This window comes from Hippoglossus hippoglossus, chromosome 7, assembly GCF_009819705.1.
Source record: "Hippoglossus hippoglossus isolate fHipHip1 chromosome 7, fHipHip1.pri, whole genome shotgun sequence".
Lineage (NCBI taxonomy): Eukaryota > Metazoa > Chordata > Actinopteri > Pleuronectiformes > Pleuronectidae > Hippoglossus > Hippoglossus hippoglossus.
This window is the reverse complement of record NC_047157.1, coordinates 27,854,207-27,860,898: the sequence shown is the minus strand read 5'-3', so window position 1 is coordinate 27,860,898 and position 6,692 is coordinate 27,854,207.

Below are 6,692 nucleotides of genomic sequence, written 5' to 3'. Positions count from 1 at the left end.
GGAAATGGTTTAAATTGATATGCTTTTCTAGTCCTGATGACCACTCAAAGCGCTTTACAGTACAGTTTGCCATTCAGCCACACACCCATTCGTACAGTGCATCTATTAGCAGAACGTTTTGGGTTCTATGAGGGGCAATTCGGGGTCCAGCATATTGCCCAAGGACACGTCAGCATGCAGATGGGCTACTGGGGATCGAACCGACCTTCTGGTTGGAGGACGAACGCTCTACCACTCAGCCACAGCCGCCCCCGTTTAGGTTCGGTTAAGGGTTAGAATCAGGGTTAGGGTTAGGGAATGCATTATGCCAATGAGTGTCCTCACTAAGACAGCTGTACAAACATGTGTGTGAGTGAATGGAAGAGTGTGTGTGTGTGTGTGTGTGTGTGTGTGTGTGTGTGTGTGTGTGTGTGTGTGTGTGTGTGTAACACTGCCAGCCTGCCAGTGACTGAAACTAAACACAAATAGTAAATTTTCATATTCTTTAATAATCTAAAAATAAACATGAATAAGAAAGAAACACTCGCTTTGTGTTTTGAATAATTCACTGAATTTCTTCCTCTGGTGAAAGTTCGTCTGTTTCAAACCCACTTTGTGAATGAATCTTGGTTTTAAATGATCAAACTTTCTCTTCGTCTGTTGATCAAACTTTAAAGTTAAAGTAACCGAACCTGTTCAGTCGTTTCTTTGCTTAAATACAGACGTGATGACTTATAAATACATAAATGAAACAATGACTTGTTTAAAAAACGTTGGACTTTTAATAAATCATGAGGATCTTTTCTCCATAATCATAGAATGTAAATAAAAATGGCCGACGTGTCTCCACATCCTCACACTATCAACATATCTCAGATATGAACGCACGTTTGTCTGTGACCAGAAACATGAACACTTGAACATCAGTGATAAGAACTACCGAAGACGACAGAAACCATCTTTGACAAATGATATTTAACATCTACTTTGAGTTTTTTTGTTTTGTTTGGTCCATGTCCCATCTGCTAACATGGAGGAGGAGAGGCTTATGACCTATCCTATAGCCAGCCACCAGGGGGCAGAAAAGAGCACAACGTTGTAATTATTTAATTCAATTATTGTTTTAATTGGTAATATATTTTCAAGTCATAACAGAAGTTATCCTGTACTGTTTTCCACTCTTTTAAGTTCTATTTACACAAACTAGTAAAATTAATAATAATTCATTATCTACACCACTTATCTGGGGTCACCTATCTGGGGGGGCTGGAGCCAATTCCAGCTTCCATCGGGGGAGAGGCGTAGAGTCAGGAAGCTTCCCAGAGAGCGAGTGGACGTGTTGATGAGGTTTCTAACACGTGACGGACGTGAAGCTGGAAGAACTCAAACATCTCAGGATGAAGAAGAGGAGCCGTACACGTAGAAGACGAAGACGTCCACTTGGAAACACGAGGAGGTTCCAGATCTTTTGGTGATGAGGGTCGACGCCGGTGTGGATGAGCTGTAAACAACAACACTGATCTTTCCACAGCAGAGTTTATACGTCATGTCCGGCCCCCTGCTGCTCTACAGGCTCCGCCCCTGCTGCTCTACAGGCTCCGCCCCTCGCCTGGATGTTCCCACGTTCCTGTTTGAACGAGTCGGACCCGACAACCTGCTGCTCTACAGGCTCCGCCCCTCTACCAAGGCTCCGCCCCTCGCCTGGATGTTCCCTCATGTTGGTGTGAACGAGTCGGACCCGACAACCTGCTGCTCTACAGGCTCCGCCCCTCTACCAAGGCTCCGCCCCTCGCCTGGATGTTCCCTCATGTTGGTGTGAACGAGTCGGACCCGACAACCTGCTGCTCTACAGGCTCCGCCCCTCTACCAAGGCTCCGCCCCTCGCCTGGATGTTCCCACATGTTCCTGTTTGAACGAGTCGGACCCGACAACCTGCTGCTCTACAGGAGGAAGAAGCAACACGAGAGCAGAGGAGAGAAGAAGACGACTTGGTACCATCCATCGATCTCATATGAATGTGTAGAGATGGAGGGAGGAGCACAGTGCATCATGGGAAGTCCCCTGGCAGTGGAGCCTGAGCAGTTTAAGAACAGGAGGATTCAAGCCTGAGCCAGTCCAAATCAAGTAGGGAAGTTATTATTCAGTTACTTTCTTGATCTCACAGGGAGCTTGTGCTGACAAGCACCTATGTAAATATATAATATATTTTATTACCATTTATATATATATATATATATATATATATATATATATATATATATATATATAAATAGATTTTAGATAAGAGATTATAGACTGACAACATGGGCAGTGATGAAGCCTTTCTAGATACCAAATAAAACCCCCGAGGCAGATTTCATGTGTGGACTAGTCCTGGTTTCTACTCTTTTACAGTAATTAGTTTGGCACTTAACTTTGAGTTTCTGTCCCTTTGGGATGTTTCATGTTTAACCGTTCTGTCTGGAATGTGCTCAGATCAGATCACAGGACGCCGGCTCTTCTCTTCTGCTGGGCTCCATCTCATTCATGTGTAAGAAGAAGAGAGGAGGTCAAGTTTTCAGTTCAGAGCAGAATTTACTAAGATGACGGATTTAAATGAGAATCTGAAATAATTTCTATAAATCAATATAAATATTTGAAATAGTTATTAAATATAAATTTGAAGAAATTTCCTGAAGACAGACTTGAGATATGTTTTGTGAGGTCACCGTGACCTCGACCTTTGACCTTTCCGTTCATCTTTGAGTCCACCTGAACCAAAAGGTTGGTTGTTGAGATGTCGTGTTCACAGGGACGACCTGAAAACACAACGCCTCCGGCCACATGGGAAGACCCTGGTTTAGGTTTTCCTCTTCTGGTCATAAAGAAACACGACATCACATCCTGTGACCCTCCTGTGATCCCCCCCCCCCGCCATCTAAACTAAGGTCTGTATTGTTGGTATTTTCCCAAATTAGCAGCAAGATTAAAAAACACCTTCACCTTTAAAAATACAATCTGCCTTGCCATCAAGTGCATAGAAGTCCTGCCAGGAATCTGTCGGCCCGGAGGGTTTGGGATCGCTCGGACACGTCGCTGCTCATTTTCACTCCTGAAATAGTCATTTAGGACTCAGGTGTCGTCTCCGCCTCTTCTCTCCACCGCTCGTGTTTGTAAATCAGCGGCTTACTTTCTTCACCCTCCTTAGATTCCCTCAGGAAGGAAATCTGATCCCCTGTAAATGTTGGCTCTACACACAAGACTGTTCTGGATTCTTAATGGTGAAGTACTCACCCAGAAGAGAACCCACTTTCTCATATGGTCTTTATCAGATTGACACTTTTCTCAGATCAGAAATGTCCGGACTGGAACCTTCAACCTTTTGTCCCTTCTGACAGAGGTAAAGCTTCCTGTGTCTCTTGAAAGACGCACATTTCCGAAAGTTTTCACATTTATTCCAGAAAGTTATTATTACCAGAAGTAACCATATGTTGAGGAGCAGGGGGTGGAGCCTGACTGAGAGACACTGCACACCCACCTACACCTGCACCCATTGGACGGTACTAGCTGTCAATCACACTCTGGTAACCCCCCCCCAACACACCCGGTGCTTTATGGTCTGTTTGACTCTAAATGATCATAATTCACTAAATGAACATCAGCTGTTTGAAGAAGACTTGAAACTAGAAACTGAGACAGAAACTCCTGAATGTTTCCTGACGTTATAAAGTGAGAAGTCACTTTCTATAGACTTCTATAGAAACTACCAGTGGAGTCGCCCCCTGCTGGTCACTACACAGAAGACAGCTTTCAGACACTTGGCTTCACTTTCTGGACCTGGAGTTTGTGGTCTCATCAGTCACATGACTCGACGACCAGCGGTGAACACAAAGCTAACACTTCCTGTCAGTTACAGTTCCACCTCGTCGTCCCTGCTCTGACTCTTCACCATCACTGCTCCTCCTTCAGAGGAGTTTCTGTTACTAAGCAACCAGCTGCAGAGGAGACCATCTACTTCCTGTTTACACCATGTGACCAGTGGACGGTCATGTGCTTTTCAGGTGTGGTCGTTGGACCTCCATCTTTCTCCAGTGGCTCAGGATGGACACTGGCTCTGAAGGGCTCCTCCTGCTTCTGTTGCTTTCAGACAGGACCTGCGGGTAGAGTTCGAGGGTTCCAGCCTTTCAGAGCCCAGGGGAGGTTTCACGTCAATGTTCGTGGCCTGTGTTACATGTGCTCCACCTCATTAATAATAATAGGCTGACATAAATTACCCTGACTTCCAGTGAACCTTGATACTCTTTAATCTTTTCATTGGCTGGCGTCGCCGTGCCAAGAAAAACAAGAAGAATTAAAAACATCTATTTACAGCTTGTATGTTTCTGTTCCTGACATGTGTAAATCTGCTCCCGCTTTCATCTGGGGGTTGTCAAAGTCATCTGGAATAACGTGGCAGCTCTAATACCCACCTCCAACTCTGTGTGTGTGTGTGTGTGTGTGTGTGTGTGTGTGTGTGTGTGTGTGTCTCGAGTATAGTAATAGTAGTGTTTACAGTCTGCAGTTCCTCAGAAAAGAGATGAGGAACCACAGTGATTTCAGAGGTACCAACGATGTGCCGTGGTAATATTTGAGTTTCCAAAGTATTAATATTTCATTCCATGGTAAATTTATTTCATGGGAAATATATTCTGTGTTGATCGTGTGGAGAAGGAGCTGGAGACGATTCTTCTATCTTCAGGTGCAGAAACACAAAACCCAGAAGGGAGGTTTTTCAGAAGTGTCTCGACATGTTTTACAATCCGCAGCGAGAGGAGCAGTGTGAGAAGTAGCTGAGTTCAAGTTGTCGTAACAAAAATCAAACAATTAAAACCGGTTTAAAACAATAATCTTCTCTTTATCCAGTGATCGGTGGAAGTATGAGACCATCTGACCCGTCCTCACTGCCGACGTCCTGTGGGGAAGTCAGCCGTCACCTCCCGGCTCTGCACCAGTGTGAAGAACCTACAGTGAATGTGAAGAACACAGGGTTCATCAGGGTCAGTGAAGAGTTTCCATCTCAGCTCCTGCCTGAAGGTGGAGAGGACGACTGAGGCGTTCAACGTTCTTCTCTTCACACCAACACCAAGTTTGTCATTTTAAATTGTTTTATTCAGTCTGTTCTTCTGCCTTCAGATGGTTTGTTCTGTGTTGAGTTAACATGTTCTTCTCTCCAGGTTCTCCAGCTTCCTCCCACGGTCCAAACACACGCAGCTTCTCCATTAACTGAAGACTGAAGTCCCCCATATGGAGCTGGCTTCAACTGGTTCTGGACATGTTGTGTAGTCAGTGTTTGTGAAGCAGCAGCAGCAGGTTGTTGGGTCCGACTCGTTCACACCAACAGGAACATGTGGGGACATCCAGGCGAGGGGCGGAGCCTGTAGAGCAGCAGGAGGCGGAGCCTGTAGAGCAGCAGGAGGCCGGACATGACGTATAAACTCTGCTGTGGAAAGATCAGTGTTGTTGTTTACAGCTCATCCACACCGGCGTCGGCCCTCATCACCAGAAGATCTGGAACCTCCTCGTGTTTCCAAGTGGACGTCTTCGTCTTCTACGTGTGCGGCTCCTCTTCTTCATCCTGAGATGTTTGCAGTAAATCACTTAACAACATAAATGTGTTGTTTTTCAACATTAATGAGATTTGATGAGCGTCACTGGAGGGAAACAGTGTAATGTTTGAATTCTGCTTCTTTAACATGAAATAATAATACATAAAATAGCTCTAACTGCAAAGTGAGAATACAAGAAGAAAACTCTGGTGACGTTAATAACTCTAGCTTGTAAAAACAATTTATATATATATATATATATATATATATATATATATATATATATATATATATATATATATATATATATATATATAAGAAGAGCTTATATTTCCTGAGGCAACCTGATTTAGAGCACCCTCTTCTGTAAAAGATGAGTAACTACACCTGCATATACCGAGTCAGAGGAAGGAAATGTCAGTGTGAAGTGTGTGTCAGTACATGCATTACTCAGTGTGTGTGTGTGTGTGTGTGTGTGTGTGTGTGTGTACAGCCTTGTCTCGACTCGTGCAGCTTTTCCTCATGAGGATTTTGTGAGAAAGTGGTTTCGCTCTCTGCTCCTGATAATTAATGACTTCCTGCCCCTAAACTGTGAGAGAGGCCTCCTACACAAACAAATACACACAAACACACACAGACTCCACATCCCTCAGTGTGTGTGTGTGTGTGTGTGTGTGTCGTTATCAGGGCCTAACACACTCCAGCGCTGCTCAGTCGTGGGGCAACAGGCTCCAACTGTAATTATTTGATGATAAATCAAAGAGGTTTTTTTGCTAAAGCATCACAGGAGAGATGCTGAGTGGAAACTTATTTTATCTTTAGATCTAAAGAACATTATGATAATATAATAATTATAATAACTTTATCTATACAACAAGTGTTTCCTGAACATTATGGTTGCAAACTTTATACGATTCATTTGTATTTTGTAATATATGTCTACTCATTTTCTAGATGTGTATGTGTTTGTTTTTTCAGTTTGTTCCATTCTGCTGTACACACTTTGTTCTACTCAGTGTTTTTATACTTATCTGCTGTGGTTGACGTTGCTGGATTTCTTATGTGAACAATAAAAAGCATAAATCAAAAGATAACAGCATCTGAGAAGAGCAGTAATTAGAAATAAAAGCAATAAAACAAAAAAGGACG